Here is a 19,828-nt window from a genome sequence, read left to right as displayed (position 1 = left end):
TGTATTTTTCTATAGAAATATCAGGGATACTTTTCCAACTTGAGCCCTTGCAGATGGCTTCTTCAAAGAATGGCGGTAAGAAGAAGAAACATTCTGCCATCAATGAAGTATGTGCCAGGAGTACACTGTCAACATTCACAAGTGCATCCATATCTTTGGCTTCAGGAAGCATGGCCTTCAGGCACTCAGAAGTCTGGATATGTGCCAAGAAGAAGATGGGCACTCCAGGTGTATGCACCAGTGCCAGGATCAACAAAGGAATAAGGAACACCCCACAGCGCATCTGCACGAGATTGCCCAGAAAACATAATGAGGACTAAGATTCACCAGACAAGCAATATACTTTGGTTACCTACGTACCCATCAATACTCTCAAAATCCTACAGTCAATGTGGATGAGAACTAGCTCCTGATTGTCAAATAAAGTTATAAAACTATAAAAAAACAAGGGTAGTTCTTTCTAGCATAAAAAATATTTGAGAGGCAGATACACACACACACACACACACACTCAGAGGGAGAGGGAGAAGGAGAAAGGGGTGGCAGGGGAGAGAGAGAGAAAGAGAGAGAGCACTCTTTTCTGCTGGTTCATTCCTCAAATGCCTGAAGTGGCCTCTGGGGTAGAAGCTAAGAGCCAGGAACTCAATGTAGGTGTCCTGTGTGGGTGGCATGGGTGGCAGGAACTCAATCACTTGGGCCATTACCATGGGCTCCCAAGGGTCTACACTAGCAGGAAAAAGGAGTCAGCAGTGGAGTTAGGTACTGAACTCAAGCAGTCTGATGTGGGACACACACATCTTAACTGGTATCTTAACCACTAAGCCAAACTCCTCCCCTAGGGGTAAGTCTTTATTTATTTAGTTAATTCGCTTAATATCTGCTCAAAGCCCATTACCCACAGTTCATTTTGGCAGGAGTTGGAAAGGACTTTGGAAGTTGCTGTCTCCAAGTCCACATAGCTAATGATCTTCCAGGTCTCCCCTGGGACCAAAGTGATATTTGAAGAAAGCTACCATGGTCCTCTCATTCCTTTTTTTAAAAGAATTATTTTATTTATTTGAAAATCAGAGTTATAGAGAGAGAAAAGGAGAGGCAGAGAGAGGTCTTCCATTCCGCTGGTTCACTCTCCAAATGACTGTGACTGCCAAAGCTGAGCTGATCCGAAGCCAGGAGCCAGGAGCTTCTTCCAGGTCTCCCACGTGAGTGCAGGGGCCCAAGGACTTGAGCTATCTTCTACTGCCTTCCCAGGCAATAGCAGAGAGCTGGATCGGAAGAGGAGCAGCAGGCACTCGAACCAGTGCCCATATGGGATGCCAGCGCTGCAGTCTGGGGCTTTAACCCACTATGCCACAGTGCCGAAGCAAAGGGTCCTTGTCTTCACTCAAGGAAGAATTCAGGCGTGAGACAGAGAGCAGTGGAAAGCAAAATAGCAAGGTTTATTAGGGTAGAGACATCCATAAGAACAGATGGGCACCTCTCCAGACAACCTGAGAGAGGGTGCCGGTCCTCTCATTCTTGTCTTTTCAGGGAGTACATTTGATCAAGTGGTTAAGAAACCCACCTCTGAAATCAGAGTACTTGGGAGCAACGCCTGGCCCCAGCTCCTGACTCTGGCTCCCTGCCAGTAGAGACCCCGGGAGGCAGTCACAATGGTTGAAGTAACTGAGGTCCTGCCCCCCATAAAGGAGACCTGTGTTGAGTTCCCACCTCCCCTGGCCCAGGCCCAGCCATTGTGGGCATTTGGGAAGTGAACCAGATGATGGGAACACTGTCTCTGGCTGTGCCTCTCAAATTAGAGAAGTCGCATCTTTTTGCCAGCACTGTGGTGCAGATCAAGCCTTTACCTGTGGCACTGGTATCCCATACAAGCGCTAGTTTGAGTCCCAGCTGCTCCACCACTGATTCAGCTCCCTGCTGATGAGCATGGAAAACAACAGAAGATGGCCAAAGTACCCAGGTCTCAGCCACCCACATGGAACGCCTGGATAAAGTTCCAGGCTCCTGGCTTGGGCCTGACCCAGTCCCTGCCATTGTAGCCATTTGGGGAGTAAACCAGTGAATGGAAGACCTCTCTCTCTCTCTCCCCCTCCCTCACTCTGTGTGTGTGTGCGTGTGTGTGTATGTGTCTCCCCCCTGCCCCCACCTCTCCACCTTTCAAATAAGTAATCTTTAAAAACAAATAGAAAAAAAATCACATCTTGAGTATTATCTCATTAGATGGAATCTCCCACACTACTTCTCATTATAAAAAAAATACAAATAAAATCTTTCCTAAGCTGAACACACATAGTGAGTATGGCAGTGATTTTCAGACTCTGCTCTAAGAAGAGACGTCCTTTCCGAAATGTGAAGGTCAGAATTCATCATAAAGCTTGTAATGCTCTGTGTGGTTCAGAGAACACGTGGCCGATAGCTTCCTCTCCCCCGCGACTCTGCTCTAAGGAGGCAGCTTGAAAACCTATTTGCTTTGGAAGTCGTATTGCACATGGGGTCACTTCTAGTTGGGCAGCTCAGACTTAGGGACTAACAACATTGAAAGGAAAATATCTGACATGGCCCCCACACCTTGATATTTGCCTGTAGCAAGGAGAATCCATAATGGGAAGATGAGAAAGGGGGGAAGGGAACACACAGCAACTGGAGTCAGCCGTGTGCTGGCAGTCACGCTGAGTGCTCCATACACCTGTCCTCTGTGCTCACACCGTGCCCTGGAAAATATCACACTAGTTCCCATGTATATTTGTTCTGAATAAGATGAGGGAGAGAGAGATTTTTCTGGAAAAATAAGAAGTGCAGGGGTGGGCGTCCTGGGGCTTCCTAGGAGCTCTGGAGGCCATCAGACACTGGGCCTTTCCAACTTTCTTCTCTGCCAGCCTTGATGTTGAAGCCTTCATCTTCAGGGTTGCCACCTCATGATTTGGGATATGCAATTTCCAAGGGGCAAGGGGAGAAACAGGAGAAAAGGAAATGAAAATTTTTTTATTATTTTATTTATTTGACAGGTAGAGTTACAGACAGTGAGAGGGAGAGACAGAGAAAAAGGTCTTCCTTCCATTGGTTCACCCCGCAAATGGCTGCTACGGCCAGAGCTATGCTGATCCGAAGCCAGGAGCCAGGTGCTTCTTCCTGGTCTCACATGATGGTGCAGGGCCCAAGCACTTGGGTCGTCCTCCACTGCCTTACCGGGCCACAGCAGAGAGCTGGACTGGAAGAGGAGCAATCGGGACGAGAACCCGGCGCCCATATGGGATTCCGACGCCGAAGGTGGAGGATTAGCCACGGCACTGGCCAGGAAATGAAAATTTAATACAAGCCTAGCTGTTCTTTTTTTTTTTTTTTCTAAGATTGATTGATTGATTTTTGAAAGGCAGAGCATCATTGTGAAAGACAGAGACTAGTTCATGCCCAAAATGGCTACCAGCAGTCAGGACTGGACCAGGCTGAAGCCGGGAGCCTAGGACTCCATACAGGTGTCACATGTGGTTGGCAGGAGCTCAGGTATTTAAGCCATCCTCTGCTGCCTCCCAGGGTGCACATTTTGCAGGCAGCTGGATTGGAAGCAGAGCAGCCAGGACTCTAACCTGCACTCTGACATGGGATGCCAGCATCACCAGAGGCTGTGATGTGTGCCACAACACCAGCCCCCAGTCTGTTCTTATACAATCTCCCTGTTCACTCTCGTCAGTAATTTCTACCTATGTCTAGCTGGCCAGACTGTATGAAATGGCAGGCTGGGAAGATGATCGTTTTTATCTGAACACATTTTAGTGCCAAACAAAACCTTTCACTGGTTAAAAGTCTTTACTGGTAAAAAAAAAAAAAAAAAAAAAGAAAGAAAGAAGAAAAGAAAATGAAACAGCTACATGATAAGCAACAGCAGTCTGCCACTTGGTGTTACAAGGAGAAAACAGACCAAGAAATGGCCACACAGCTAGAAAATAGGCTGGGATTTGAAACCAGATCCCCTTCCCATCCCCCAGTCCAAAGCTCCTGCTTCCTTGACTAAGTTACTTGGCTTTGGGCAGAGTAGAAACAGATCTTTCTGACACAAATAGCCTTTCTCCTTGCTCAGCACTATTTTACTGCTGGGGAAATTGAGGCACGATTACAGAGTTGGTTGAAGACTCAGGAAAGAGGACTTGAACTCAGACAATCATTAGAAAGAAGAAACGCTATAGTAGCTACATGAGTCTCAAAACTTAATGTCTCTGGTGTGTGTGTGTGTATGCCATTGAGTTGATCTCAACATCATCCTATCACAGGGAATGTGGGGCAGCGGGGGCCTGGACACCCAACCTAGGACCCATGAAGGGGGAGTGACACAAGGCCAGAGACTGATATACTTGAAATACTTCTAGCCAATTATTGAAACTCTGCAGATAATTCCAAAGCTCTTCAGAGTGAGAAATATTTAGTAATTTTGAGGCAACCCATGTTGGCTTTAACATTTTCAGTGCAATGACCCTTACAGAGTAGTTTAGCTCAGAAACACTGACGGTTGTAAGGATCCCACCAATCAACTTGTCCTCCAAAGCCATGTCCGTGCCCAGAGAGGCGACGCTCATCACAGCAGGCTTCTATCCAGCGAGCTTAGGAAGTGCCCGGTACTGAGATGAATGCTTCATTTTGTCATCTTGTTTGACCCTCACGTCTCTGGAAGAGGTCTCCTGTTACCCTCACCTGCAAGGCGAGTCAAGGCTCAGAGAAGGAAGTGACTTGTCCCCGAACACACACATGTGTAAGGGCAGGGCCTGGCTGCAGTCCAGGTGGTCTGTCTGATCCCATCACCCCCCTGCCCCTTCCTGTTGGGGGGGAGTGGTAGGGCTGAGTTGGCAGAGTGAAAATCAGTGCAAGGGCCAGGGGACAGGCAAGCAGATGTCCCCCAAGTACACGAACACAACCGAATTTCTGGAACTCAGCAAGGGTTGTTCCATTCATATCCTCTAATTGTATTTGGTTTACTCAGTCCAACTCATAGCCCTGTTGAGATATTTTTAGACCAGAAAACCAGTGCAGTGCTGGGGATTAAACTATTTTAATTCTATTGCACATACCCACATCTGGCAGCCAGCGCATACCTTTATGTAAAACGCAACACCAATGAAAGCTACAATATTTTTTTTTAGTTTGGCAGTAAGGTTGCTTTCTTCCAGTTGTTCACAAATAAAACATGCTGTGCTTGGTTTCTCTGCTCCAAGAAACCTGGAGAGAAATTTATGACTTCAAAACAAAATGCAGAGGTTGAAGGATTTAGCAGTTTGCAAAGAACATAGCGCTAAGCCTGTGAGAAAGCCTGTGCAAAATGTCCCGGCCTCAAGAGTCAAGGTCTTTTTCGGGAGTCCCTGCAGAAGCTCTTAAGATCTGAAAGGGTGAAAATCGGAAGGATGCATTTTAAGGCATCTCCAGTGGCAGCCGCTGCTCGAGCGCCGATGCCTTTCCCACACCAACGTGCTCTGCCGTTATGTCAGCCGGGCACTTCCTGTGCACTGCTAGGGTGCTTTCCTCCTCTCTTTTCCTTCTCAGAGAATGATCTGAGAGTTGTAGCCAGCCGCCCCTACCACATTTTCTCTCAGCCCTCAGTCGCACTCCTATATATGGAAATCCTTATCGCGCAGCTAACTCCTTGGCTGGGACCTGCTATAGAAATGGTTTGGTGTTTTGTGTTCTTTACAAGCAAAGCCACCCGAAAGATGAAAGGCAGCAACCACAGCAGGCATGAGTGTGTGTGTGCACGTGTGTGTATGCATGTACACGTGTGCTCCTGTGTGCTCGTGCACATGTGTGTGTTTAAATAACTTAGAGTTCCACAGAATGCATCGAATAAGTTTAAAAGCAAGATTTTATCCGCCTCAGTAGTTCCTGGCTAACAAAGTGACATTTAGTTATTTAGAAAGGAACCGTTCATTATCGCCTAGAAGTACAGTTGAAAGGTATGATGGGAGATCTTCCCCCTCATAAAGAATTTTCAATCGCCTCCACATTTGGACACCTTCCCCACTCAGGCAGCTAGAGCCGTCAGAAAGAATGACTCAGTCACAAGGTTAGTCCCACTGAAATGAGCGGAAATAAAATCCACCCTTTGCAGACTGGTGGTCTGCAAGATGCTCTAGCCTTGTGAGGAGCGCAAGGACAGAAAACAGGAAATCCTAAAGATGGCTTAGATCTAACAGTCAGTTATGCCCTCTGTTCAAAGGGCCTGCACATCTTTTTGTGCTTGTGCAACCTGGGTCCTTTGCCAGCAACCTGAGGTTCCAAAGGGTAGGTCATTAGTTTGAAAAACAGGGAATACCGCTCCCCACTCAAAAACTCCCACGGGCTCCCATTGCCTGAATGATTGAGGCCAAGCTCCTTCGAACTGAGTTTAAGCTCTAACAGACATTTAATAAGCGGGTACCTGTGGTTAGGCACTGTGGGGACAATGCTGAGTAAGACATGCTCCTGGAGAGTTGTAATCTAAGTGGGGAAATCTGCCATCATACAGTTAGTGAACTTGCATAACTGACTTAGTCACTGTGGCTGCTGTAACAAAACACCAGAGGCTGGGCAGCTTAAAGAGCAGACACTCACTGCTCACAGTTTTGGAGGCAGAAGTCCAAGGTCGAGGCGCAGGCACATTTGGTTTCTGGTGAGGGTCCTCCTTCTGGTTTGTAGGCAGCTGTTGTCAGACTGTGTCCTCACCTGGCCTTCCCTGGGAGGTGGGAGCAGGAGAGGGAGAGGGAATGAGAGAGAGGAGGAGAAATCTGGCTTCCCCTTCTTGTAAGGGCACTAATCCCATCATGAGCTCTCCACCTTCATGGCCTCATCTAAACCCAATGACTTCCAAAAGTCCCATCTCCAGATACCATCACGTTGAGCGTTAGGGCTTCAGCATGCGAATTTTCAAGGGCGCAAACAGCAGCCATTGCCCTAAGCAAGTGGTGAGGGAGGATGGCCTGGTACTGGGCAGCACTGAGGTGGAACAGGCTTTGAAAACACCTCCTTCCTAATGCTGTCTCCCCCACCGACCTAAGAATAGCTTCGCACTACAACTGCTGACGCATGCATGCAGTAGGAGGATATGTGTGTGACCATTGTCAAGCTTTCACTCAAAGCATAAAAGAGAGGCAGAGTCATGGGTGAGGTCAGGGCAGGGAAAGGCAGGGGTTGAGGAGGGACTGGCACAGAAAACCAATGCACTACTAGGGACTGGAAAATAGTTGCTAAATTTCCCACTGAGAAAATGGTCTGTACATACGTCTGATACGTTGGATCCAGATTCCGTGTACTTTTTCCTGTGATGCTGGACTCCTTCAGTGCTTCTCCAAAGTCAGATCCCCGTGGTCTGTGAGGTGGCTAACATGCAAGTGATGGTGACTGACCTCCCGCACATGGTAGGCAATGTCCTTTTATGTATCCAGCCCCAGGTTCTGTGAGTTGTGGTTGCCCGTGGGCCCGTCTGCCATTAAAGGCTAGAAGAGGCCCCAGTATGGGTGTATTTGCTTTGCTGTGGGAGTAGCTGACTCCAGGCAAGCCGCACCTGTGCCGAGGGCCGACGTGGATAACTGACTGGGCTGAAGATACAATACATGGAGAGGACAGCCCTGTGTGACCAGTCCTTTGGCAGGGAGCCCGGCCACATAAACGCCCTCCAGGTGCACCACGTGCCAGTTCAGTGTGGGCACCCTTTGCCGTTAGGACTCAACAGGCTTTAAGAGTTTCAACAACCATTTGGAAATAATGAAGTCACCTCATACAAACGCTCTTAGCAGTGAAATGCTGAGAAGTGTTCGTGGAGCTTGATCAAGTCAGAACGCCACAGGTCAGCTGCTTCCTATTACAGGCCTCCTGCTTTGTTCTCTCTCGCTGCGTCTTCTCTCTTGCCTGCCTTCTTCCCTTGTTGACTGAACAACTGCTGCGTGCTGGCACTGCCCTCAAGCACAGGGAGTGTATAGAGCACCAAGGCATGGCATGGCACCTATCCTCGTTCGTTCTATGAATGCTTATTGTCTGTGCCAGGCCCTGTGCTAGGTACTGAGGGCACTGCATCAAACAGAATTGTGCATGGTTACTCTGTAACCTAGGAGGAGTGACACTGAATAATTAGGAGTGTCACAAAGGTCACTAGGGAAAAGAAAAGCATTCCGTGAATGTGTGTGACAAGGGAGCCAAATTGAGTTGATGGACTCAAACAGTTCTTGTATGGGGAGAAGCTAACAGGAAGTGCTTAAAACATAGTCTTAACTAAGTAAGCTCTGTTTCTAGCTTAGACACTAATTTCTTCAAATTTAGACAATTAGATTATAAGTAAAACATCTATTCACTCAAGTTATAACAATCACATGAGTCAAGCAACAGGTTGGTAAATGAATTAATTGGTCAAGATTTAGGTAGATTTAGTTTTTGGATTATTCACCCCAAGGCTGATTTAAATTTCTTAAGCTCCTATGACAACTGTGGTCAGAGGGCCTCCAATACTTCCACGCTCCTCTTCCCCAGCATACACTTCCTCCAGGTCATTTGGTCAAACACTAAGCTCAGCACTCTTGTGAAGAGATTTTGCAGCTGTAACTAAGGTGAGAAATCAATGAACCTTAAGATAAAGAGACCATCCTGGAGTTGGTAGGTGGGGTAGGTGCTGATCGAATCAGGTTAGCCCTAAAAAGTGAATGGGCTCTTCCTAGTGAGAGATTTGAAGAGTCAATGCAGGGGTGTTTTCCACAGCTGACTTTGATGTTGGATGGGAGGCTTGTAGCGAGGAGTGTGAGAGGAACTCAGAAGCTGAGAGTGCTTCCTAGCCCGACAGCAAAGAACAGGGGATCTCAGTCCTGTAACCGCAAGGAACTGAATCCTACCACATCCACAGGAACTTGGAAGAGAACCCTGAGCTCCCAGAGGGAACAAACCCTGCCAATACCTCTTGACCTCATGACTTCCTGAACAGAGAACCCAGCCATGCTACATAGGGCCCTCTGAACTATAGTGCCAAGAACTAATAGATGAGCATTGTTTTACGCCACTAGGTTTGTGATAAATTGCTACACAGCTACAGAAAACAAAAATTATTCTGTTTTACTGCTTAGCACCTTCCCCTCTGGCCCTACAACCCTCTGATAATAGAGTCAAATCCTCTTGACAAAAAAGACTGGGCATGTGAACAGGCTGGAAAATCACTGTGTCTCATGCCTCAGGTGTTGGGCATGTGACTCCAGCTGTGCAACCAGTGTCCTTCCTGTGAAATTTCAACCTTGAACCTGAGGAAAGCACTACATTCTCTTTGATTGTAAGCTGTAGGCATGAGAGCACAGATCTGCCCAGAATCATGATCCTCACCCATAGAGTAAGACTGATAGATCTGAGCCCTGACACCCAGAGAGTGTGGGGAGGCCTGAAAGCTTTTGAGATCCCTAGTCTGTTGTTCTTTGGCCACCTGAACTCATACCCTTCTAGAAAGTGTGCCTACTGAGTGCTGCACCTCTCATGATCCCTATGATATATTTTCTTTCCTTTTTACAAAACATTTATTTATTTATTTATTTGAAAGGTGGAGTTACAGAAAGAGAGGGAGAAACAGAAGAGATCTTCCATCCACTGGTTCATTTCCCAACCTGGGTTGGGCCAGGTAGAAGCCAGAAGCCTGGAACCCCAACTGGGTCTCCCACATGGGTGCCAGGGACACAAGTGCCTGGGCTATCCTCTGCTGCCTTCCTGGGCACATTGCATGGAACTGGATTGGAAGTGGAACAGCCAGGAATCAAACTGGCACCCATATGGGATGCCAATGTCACAGGCAACAGCTTAACCAGCTACACAACAATACTAGCCCCGCTATGAAATATTTTCAAGCTAGATCCTCCAGTGTCTGAAACTCTGGTGCAATCTCAATTTACCAGGATAAATTTTACTTCATTCTACTAAAGACAAGTGTGTCTTCTTGCCATACTGCAAGAAGCTAGCCTGGACACAACTTGCCTTTGTGAAGCTTGTAGGAAATAAAATCATAAATTATAATCTTTCTGTAAGTTACTTCTGTAGAGACTAGCTCATGGAGACTAACAAGAGAACCATTTCCCCAAGCCTGGCTGAGTGGCATTTATGACATGAAGTTACTGCCTTCTTAGCCCACGTGAACACAGCCTCACAGACCAGACAAACGGAATGATTTTAGCAGGTCATCAGATTCAATCTGTCTTTGATCAGGTAAGGACAATGGGCTCCTGGGAGTAGAAGACTCTTGAACAAGGACAGATTCTGGTTTTTTATTTTATTTTATTTTATTTTTATGACAGGCAGAGTGGACAGTGAAAGAGAGAGACAGAGAGAAAGGTCTTCCTTTGCCGTTGGTTCACCCTCCAATGGCTGCCACGGCCGTGGCGCTGCGGCCGGTGCACCACACTGATCCGAAGGCAGGAGCCAGGTGCTTCTCCTGGTCTCCCATGGGGTGCAGGGCCCAAGCACTTGGGCCATCCTCCACTGCACTCCCTGGCCACAGCAGAGAGCAGGCCTGGAAGAGGGGCAACCGGGACAGACTCCGGCGCCCCGACCGGGACTAGAACCCGGTGTGCTGGCGCCACAAGGCAGAGGATTAGCCTAGTGGCGCCGGCCCAGATTCTTTCTGTTTTTAAAACACCTGGGGGGGGGGGGGGGAGGCGGGCAGGCGCCGCGGCTCACTAGGCTAATCCTCCGCCTGTGGCACCGGCACCCTGGGTTCTAGTCCTGGTCGGGGTGCCGGATTCTGTCCCAGTTGCTCTTCTTCCAGTCCAGCTCTCTGCTGTGGCCCGGGAGTGCAGTGGAGGATGGCCCAAGTGCTTGGGCCCTGCACCCCATGGTGCAGGAGGAAGCAGGCCATTTGGGGTTGAACCAACGGAAAGGAAGACCTTTCTCTCTGTCTCTCCCTCTCTCACTGTCTAACTCTGCCTGTCAAAAAACAAAAACAAAAAACAAAACAAAACAAAAAACACCAGGGGGGATTGGCACTGCGGCTTGGTAGGCTAAGCTTCAGCCTGTGGCGCTGTCATCCCTTATGGGCACTGGTTCATGTCCTGGCTGCTCCTCTTCCAATCCAGCTCTCTGCTGTGGCCTGGGAAACCAGCAGAAGATGGGCCAAGTACCTGGGCCCCTGGGCCCCTGCATCCATGTGGGAGACCAGAAGAAAATCCTGGCTCCTGGTTTCAGATCAGCACAGCTCTGGCTGTTAGGGCCATCTGGGGAGTGAACCAGTGGATGGAAGACCTTTCTCTCCATCCATCTCTCTCTCTCTCTCTCTCTCTCTCTCTCTCACTCTCTCTCTCAAATAAATAAATAAATAAAATCTTAAAAAATAAAAATATTTAAAAACCACCAGGGGCCAGCAGTGTGGTGCAATACTTAAGCCACTGTTCACGATACCAGCATCCCATATCGGAGCACAGGTTTGAGTCCCAGATGCAATACTTACAATCCTGTTTCCTGTTAATGTGCCTAGGAAAGCAGTGGATGATGGCCTATACCTGAGCCCCTGTCCCTCACATAGGAGACTAGATGGACTTCCGGATTCCTGGCTTGTTGTGGCCACTTGGTGGGTGAACCAGTAGATGGAAGATCCTCTCTCTCTCTCTCTCTCTCTCTCCATTTTTTAAATAAATAAATAAATCTTTTTAAATTTTTTTATTTAATGAATAAAAATTTCATATGTACAGCTTTTAGGGATATAGTGTTTCTTCCCCCCCGCATTCCCACCCTCCTACCCCCACTCCCATCCCACCTCCCACTCCCTCTCCCATTAAGATTCCCTATTCCCTACTCCTATTTTCCATTAAGATTTGTTTTTAATTGATTTCATATACTGTATTAAGTAGAGATTTCAACTGTTTGCACCCACACAAAGTGTAAAGTACAGTTTGAAGACTAGTTTTATTGTTAATTCCCATAGTATACCTCATTAAGGACAAACGCCCAACATGGGGAGTAAGTTCACAGTGACTCCTGTTGTTGATTTAACAATTAACACTCTTATTTTTGACATCAATGACCACCTGAGGCTCTTGACATAAGCTGCCAAGGCTATGGAAGACTTTTGAGTCCACAAACTCTGTTGGTATTTAGAGAGGGCCATATGCAAAGTGGAAGTTCTCTCTTCCCTTCAGAGAAAATTACATCCTTCTGTGATGACCCCTTATTTCCACTGGGGTCTGACTCACAGAGATCTTTCATGCAGAACTGTTTTTGCCATTATGTCTTGGCTTTCCATGACTGCAATGCTCTCATGGGATTTTCAGTCAGATCTGAGTGCTTTAGGTGCTGATTCTGAGGTCAGAGTGCTTAGACAAATAAATCTTTAAAACACCAATAAGTCATCTGAAATGCCTTTTAAAGAGATGAATAGGAATTGTTTTCTTTCAAATTTGAATTTTATGCATGTATACAAAAATGTGTGTGTATCTATGTATCTATATCTATCTACTATCTATCCATATCATTGACCCCCTATTTCTAGGATCAAGAAACATCTTACCAACTAGATATTAAAGTGACTCATTGATTATAAATGTTAAAAACTGAGTAATTGAGAGAGAAGCATTATTTTTGTTATTAAAATTAGTACCAACTCAAACATTTCCAAAATTCTAAGCTATAGAAAGAAATAAGGTAGAAAAATTACATATTTGCACTATCCAATGGAGCAACTTTCCAATATTCTTGGTGTTTTGCCCTGATCTCATTTTATATGTATAGGAAGTTTATGAAGATGAGTGTCACAAATATTTTCCCATGTTATTACATCTTCTTTATAAATATCTACAAAGTCCATATGGTGAGTTTTTCTCTAGCCATGAACTGCTCTATTATGGGAACACTGATTTTAAAATAACTGTACATTGTGCATCTTCAGTATAAACATCTGCTTCCATATTTAGAATTATGTTCTTATTGCTCATAGATGGAATTTCTGGGTCTGTTTAATAGTAGGTGCTTAGCTCAACCAGTATTTGTTAAAAAATTAAATAAATGTATTAAGCAGAATGGTCTAGGTACGCTGTGGAATAAACAGCTCTAATATCTCAATGACCTAACAAAGTAAGAACTGGCTTCTTAGCCATACAAAATCACTTTGGCTCAGGTTACTCTCTGAAGCTGCTGTCCTCCAACCCAGGCTGCCCAGTTTTTTGGCTCCACTGCCTCAGCAGGTCCTCCTTTATGACCACGTCTTTAAAGGAAGGGTCCTACATGGCGTGAGATAGGACAGCAAAGTGTGATCCTCCCATGCACCCAAGGAAGTGAGCACTAGACATCTCCACCACATCAAGGTTAATGCTGTTGACCAATTGCTTTCCAATGGAGTCACATCAATTCACGTAACTGTCAACTGGCAGGAGAAAGTCCTTTTCACTATGCTCCTTTGCTATACTCATTGGATATGACACCTTTTAAAAAATCTTGGGGCTGGTGCTGTGGCGTAGTAGGTAAAGCCGCCACCTGCAGTGCCGGCATCCCATATGGGCGCCAGTTCGAGTCCTGGCTGCTCCACTTTCTATCCAGCTCTCTGCGATGGCCTGGGAAAGCAGTAGAAGATGGCACAATTCCTTGGGCCCCTGCACCCATGTGGGAGACCCGGAAGAAGCTCCTGGCTTCAGATTGGTGCAGCTCTGGCCATTGAGGCCAATTGGGGAGTAAACCAGTAGATGGAAGACCTCTCTCTCTCTGTCTCTCCTTCTCTCTCTGTGTAACTCTGACTTTCAAGTAAAATAAATAAATCTTTAAAAATAAATCTTTGTTATGGAGCTGGCATTGTGGTATAGTGGGTAAAGCTGCTCTTTGTCATGCTGCCATCCCATATGGGCACTGGTTCATGTCCCAGCTGCTCCACTTCTGATCCAGCTCCCTGCTAATGGTCTGGGAAAATCTGCAGAACATAGCCCCAGTGCTTGGGCCCCTGCTACCCACATGGGAGACTGGAAGAAGTTCTTGGCTCCTGGCTTTTGTCTGGCCCAGCTCTGACCATTGTGGCCATCTGGGGAGTGAATCAGCAGTTAGAAGATTCTCTCTCTCTCTCTCTCATACTTAACAAATAAGTGAGTACATCTTTTTTAAAAAAAAAAAAGTTTGCTATGATGTTTGGCAAGGATCTTTAATTTCCATTCATTTGACAACCTCAAGATTGACTTCTTGTATTAATTAATTCATGCATTTAATCATGCATACGGCCCGCACCACGGCTCACTTGGGTAATCCTCCTCCTGCGGCGCCAGTACCCCAGGTTCTAGTCCCGGTTGGGGCGCCGGTCCTGTCCCAGTTGCTCCTCTTCCAGTCCAGCTCTTTGCTGTGGCCCAGGAAGATAGTGGAGGATGGCCCAAGTGCTTGAGCCCTGTACCCACATGGGAGACCAGGAGGAAGCACCTGGCTCCTGGCTTCGGATTGGCACAGCGCGCCGGCTGTGGTGGCCATTTGGGAGGTGAACCAACGGAAGGAAGACCTTTCTGTCTCTCTCTCTAACTCTGCCTGTCAAAAAAAAAAAAATCATGCATGCAACAACTGTTTATTTAGCAGGTTAACTAGGCCCTGACCCAGGCATTAAGGCTGCAATGGTGAGCACATAGACATGGTCCCTTTCTGTATTTTATAACTGTTGATAACTGATAGTCCTTCTGTAAACTGTCTGCACGCATCCTTGCCTGTTTATGTTTAGGGCTTTGGGTTTTGGTTTTGTTTTTTTTGTTTGTTTTTTGGTTTTTTGCAATTTTATTATTGAATTGCTTGAGCTCTTTGTACAGCACAGATAGCAGTTCTTTGTTGTATCTGCTAATTAATTTTGGTGGTTTTCCTTTTTTAACAAATCTTAACATCATCCATTCAAATATTTTCCCTTACAATTTCTTCTCTTGCTTTTAAGAATAGAAATACTAAAAATAGCTATTGCAAAATTGTCTTGTTATTTTTACCTTGCTAGAAACCACCCTGGGAGAAAACACAGGCAAAGAGGGGAGAGTGGGAGATGCACTGAAGAATTCCTGACTCTTATGCAGGTTGTAAACAAAACAGGTCACTTCAGCAGATGCCAGCGCTCTCCTGCTTACGTCTGCTGGTCCAACCTGCTCTCCTCTGGGAGTTCCTACTCTCTGGCCTCCAACTGCCACACTGTGATTCTTTAGCGCTTTCCCCTCAGAAACCTGACCTCTTACAAGAAACCAGGATGTCAGCTACTTCTCTGAGGGGTAACTATCTTTCAGTTGGGGCCCTCAGTCACATCACTGAAAGAGATGGTCACAAGAGACATTACGGGCCCTACTGTGACTGTCAGGATGGGAGATGTCTTGAGCCAGGAACTCCTGATTTGCTCTCTTAGGCCACACCACAGCTGGCCTAGAAGATCAGCCTTCAGTGGCACCTACCAAAATCTGGTGTTTTTCTTTGTTCCTGCTGACATTAAATAGAGAGCCCAGCTACCATTTTCTTGCCCTGTACGAGCTGACCCTGCTTGGATAGTTTCTGTTTACCTTACATTGTTCATCTTTTCCCTGGAGAGGGGTTTCCTTCCCAGGCTACCACACGTCAGCTGCACACCCTGAGGCTGAGGCTCAGGAGCCTGGTCTCTGCCAGCACTTTGGCTTCTTCACTGTCCCCCAGCAGCTTTCAGACGTCCCCTGTGTTCCTGTACGTTGGCAATATCTTTCCACTGAAATGTCCTTCCACTTATCCAGAGCCATGCAGTACAGCCAACAGGTACTCCTCATTCCCCTAGGTTGACAGAGGGTCTCTGTCTACGCCAGGGGCCTCCAGAATGGAGTGTCTGTGGCAATCCTTTGAGGCTCAGTAAGAAAGTATTGGTGGGGGGTGGTGTTGTGGCATAGCGGCTAAAGCCGCCTCCTGCAGTGCCAGCATCTCATCTGGCCACCGGTTCAAGTCCCAGCTGCTCCACTTCTGATCTAGCTCTCTGCTATGGCCTGGGAAGGAAGTAGAGGATGGCCCAAGCCCTTGGGACCCTGCAAGTCACGTGGGAGACCTGGAAGAAGCTCCTGGTTCCAAATCCAGCCGTTGTGGCCATCTCAGGAGTGAACCAATGAATGGAAACCCCCCTCCCCCCGCCGCCTCTGCCTCTGTAACTCTGCCTTTCAAATAAATAAATAAATAAATCTTTAAAAAAAAAAAAGAAAGTATTGGAACTCTTGTTTACAAAAGTTCAATCTTTAAAACACTCATTTTTGGCATATGTTAAATGAGCATACTATATTTATTTAGAAGAATGTGACCATTTTTTATCAGCTCTAAGATACATATTGATTCACATTTCACATCTCTCACATGGGGTGCATTTTATAATTGGTGCCTAAAGAAAATTCCATTACTCAGGTTTTCATCGATGCAACTCAAATACCTGAAACGAGTCACTTAGGACGGAGGAAAGTGTATTACAACTCACAGTTTTGGAGGTTCACAGTCCAAGATCTGATAGCCCCATTAGTCTGGCATCTGATGAGGGTGGCAGAACATGTGTGGAGAGAGGAAACATGGGCAACAAAAAAGCATGGAGAGACAGGAAGCTCACTCTGCTTATATAACTAACACTTTTGCAAGAATTCCTTCTGAGAGCAAGCCCCCAGGGACCAAAAGACTAGGAACTTCCCACTAGGGGCATCTCCCAGGCATAATTAGATCAAGTTTCTACCCTTAATTCATTGACCATTAATTTTAATCCATTAACCATTAACATAAGACTTAGTGGTTTAGGCCCACCTTGTGCTTTGCTAAGTGAGTTCACATATACCACCTCATTTAATCCTCAAAACAATCTTGCAAGGTAGATATGATTATTCATCAACTATATAATGAGCAAAGTGGGACTTTAGAGGTGAAGTGGTATGTCTGCATTCACATGGCGGGAAAGTATGTGAGAATCTGGAATTGAAATCTGGGCCAGATTCCAGAATCTATAGTATTTCCACTGTTATTAGGATAACCGCTTGTCTGTAATTATATGTATTGTTCTGGATTAGTGATTATTAGCATTCCTTTCTGCTCTCAAAAGTGCCACAGCTTGAGTAATATGTTGCATGCCTCCCTTAATATTATATGCTGCTATTGTCATCATTATTTATTACATGGGAAGGTCAAGAGAGAGAGAAAAAAATAATAATCATTATCTCAGACATCCATGGAATGATAGAGGAGGCAGAATGGGTTTTCTCTTCCCAATTTATCATGCATGAAGTTGTTAAATCACCCATGGAGATTTGTGTCTGTCTTCTAGTAAAACAATTTTTAAAAACAGTAGAAAAATAAACACCAAGTATTCAATCTTTTCCCATAAAATAGGATGCATTTTCTTAGCTTCAAATCAGACATGCTGTCCATTGAGAAAGTGAAAGATTAAATACTCCCAAAGCAGAGAGATAGCTGAAAACAAAGTAGAAGATGGATTAAGACGTCTGAGCAGAGTGAGGCATTGAGGCTGGCTTGCTTTCCATGAACTGGTCATATTTTGGAGTCAGGAAGAAACCCTTCTTTATATATTTAAATTCGGAAGCCTATCTCTAGCTTCTGCTGCTTCTGACAGTTGCAAACAATTGCCTTAAACAAATCATAGTTTTAGACATGTGATATGCACACGTTGTTTCTCAGAGTTATAGGAAATTACCAGAAAGACATCACAAAGTAGTGTGAACACCCAAAGACAGTGTGCTACTTGGAGAGGTGTATATGTTTCCTCTCTGCCCCCTCCACCACCTTCTTCCTGTCAGGGATTCTTTCTGCTCACTGTGCCCTGCCACCCTGCTAACCTCTCTTGTGTTCTCCACGCATCTACTGTTTCACCTCCAAGTCTGCAGCCCAGTGTCAGAGGCAGGTGAAGCAAGGTGGATTAGATTATCCTCCACATCCTGTTACTGTCAGTTCAAATACAGAGCTAACCTCAACCCACGCAGGCTCTTCTCCCATCAGCCCACATCCACTGTCCTTGCGGGTGCTCTGGAGATATTTCTTGAAAAGAGAGGAGCCCAGCAGTTGGCATCACCTTGTTGGTTTCCCATTAAGAGCTCCAATATACAGAGCACTGGTGTAGACATGGAGCCTAACCCCCAGGAGGCGGGGCTGGGGTGTCTTACACCCAGGTCGGCCAGGGTGGGGAGGAAACTTCTGGGCTATTCCTGTTTATCCATGCATCCCTGTAGGAGCTTGAGATTGATGCTTGACGGAGAGCACAGTATCCCATTAAAAGCTCATAATAAAATTCTAAATTTCAAAAAATAATAATGGCTGAATTGGGCTTCGGAAATATCATTCTATTATAGGTGCTTCCTTTAGCTTTTGTTATATCTCAGAAGAAAAGAAATCACATTAGAAACTGATGCAAGTTATTAAAATTTCCCACTCTTCAAGTCTCTGTAGTGGAGTAGAAGGCATGAAGAGTGCCAAAGGACACCTTAAATCTTTAAAAGGTAAATATGAAATAATCCCTTGAAGTGTGGATATTAGATTTCCTTTGTTGTATGATGGCAGGTTGTTTTTGCTGAGGCTGTAGCATTACACACTCATGGCAGACACTTATCTGATGTCTTACCCTTTTTTTCCCAGTTTCCCATAGAGCACTTGAGGGAGACACCAATGAAGGTCAGCAATGAAACTGGAAGTTATTTGCCTTTTTGACCTAGAGTAAGGATACAGCTTTAGTGAGGTGGACATTCCCAGAATCCATCACCCAAGGATGCTTGTAGCACTTCACACAGGCATTTGGAACCTTGGTGAAGGAACCTTAGACCACCTTGAAAGGGCTGTCCATCTGTCTTTTACCCCATCAGTTTGTGTTGAGAAACCTGACTCTGCTGGCAGATACCCAGGTGGGAAGGGAAAAAGGTAGGGCCATGCCAGGAGCTATGCAGGTGTGCTCTGGAGAGGTACCCAAGCTGGCGAAGGGGAAGCTGTACTTCATAAGCCAGATTCCTTACTCATGATTGGTTCTCTGGATGTGCTTTTTCTTTTGCTATCCCTGAGCTTTAAGCTAAGTCTATGCATGCATTCATTCAACAAACTATTACTGAGAAACTATCCTGTGGCCGCCACTGGGCTCTGATAGAGAATATGTGGATGATTGATCCAGATACTGTAAGGGAAAGGCAGATCAATGACAGGCATCTACACTATCAGTGGCAAGGACTTTGTGTGAGGAACACTGAGAGAGATGCTCGAGTCCATAGCTTTGCCCAGTGTACTACTTAGTAGGTAGGTGGTGCTCTAAAATGGTTTCAGTGAATGGATTGGACAAAGAGGGGTGAATTATGGCTTGGGTGGGAAGACCAAAGAGGCAACTACTTCCCCGGGAATTGTGCCATGAGATCTAAGCACCTTACCCCTTCCAACTTTGCAGAACTGGGTGTGATATTACCAGGGGTTAGAATTTTTATACAAGGTTATAACAGTTAAGTCCTTGACACAGAGCAATCTATGAACCACTGGTGTGTTTCTATTTCCTCCACAGTTGGTTTCTAGAATTTTCCAGTCTGAAGACCTCTTGTCTTTTGACTAAACAGCCAGCACACCCTCAAAACTCCCCAGAGCCACCTTGAAGTCACTCCTGCAAGCCACTCTTCTTGCTGTTGACACTACCACCACCATTGTTCCTGCCATGTAAGGAGGTAACAAGATAGTACTCAACGACAGGTAGGCTCAGATTGGAGAGGAATTAGCTAATCACTAGTATAAATGGAAGCAGGTTTGAACAAACAGCCTGGGACTGGAAGGAGGGAAGTGGGAGGCATCAGGAAGAGATAATACTGAGAGTGGATGCCTAGGCTGTGTAGCGACATAAAAGGAGCTTAGTATGGGCTTAGGGAACAGATCTGAAAGGCAGATAATGAAGGGAGGTAAAGAATTCAGTCTGTGG

At 45.9% G+C, this 19,828-nt stretch overlaps 1 long non-coding RNA gene across 5 annotated transcripts in view; it reads right to left on the bottom strand.

Moving 5' to 3' along the window:
• Positions 1 to 7,996, bottom strand: part of LOC138843185 (uncharacterized) — a 102,562-nt gene extending 94,566 nt beyond the window's left edge. For 3 of the 5 annotated variants that reach the window (XR_016236514.1, XR_016236515.1, XR_016236516.1), the window contains exons 1-2: positions 7,235 to 7,989; positions 6,568 to 6,688 (exon numbers count right to left, since the gene is read on the bottom strand). This is a non-coding gene — a long non-coding RNA (uncharacterized LOC138843185). Of the gene's footprint in view, positions 1 to 2,930; positions 4,681 to 5,078; positions 5,203 to 6,567; positions 6,689 to 7,234 lie in introns of those variants that run through there. The other 2 variants (XR_016236512.1, XR_016236513.1) reach the window with 2 other exon arrangements.
• Between the last annotated feature and the right edge of the window lie 11,832 nt (positions 7,997 to 19,828).

This window comes from Oryctolagus cuniculus, chromosome 6, assembly GCF_051225735.1.
Source record: "Oryctolagus cuniculus isolate XC-2025 breed Fujian yellow rabbit chromosome 6, ASM5122573v1, whole genome shotgun sequence".
NCBI classification, from domain to species: Eukaryota; Metazoa; Chordata; class Mammalia; order Lagomorpha; family Leporidae; genus Oryctolagus; species Oryctolagus cuniculus.
The sequence above is the reverse complement of the archived record's forward strand: the minus strand, read 5'-3'. Positions and strand labels throughout refer to the sequence as shown.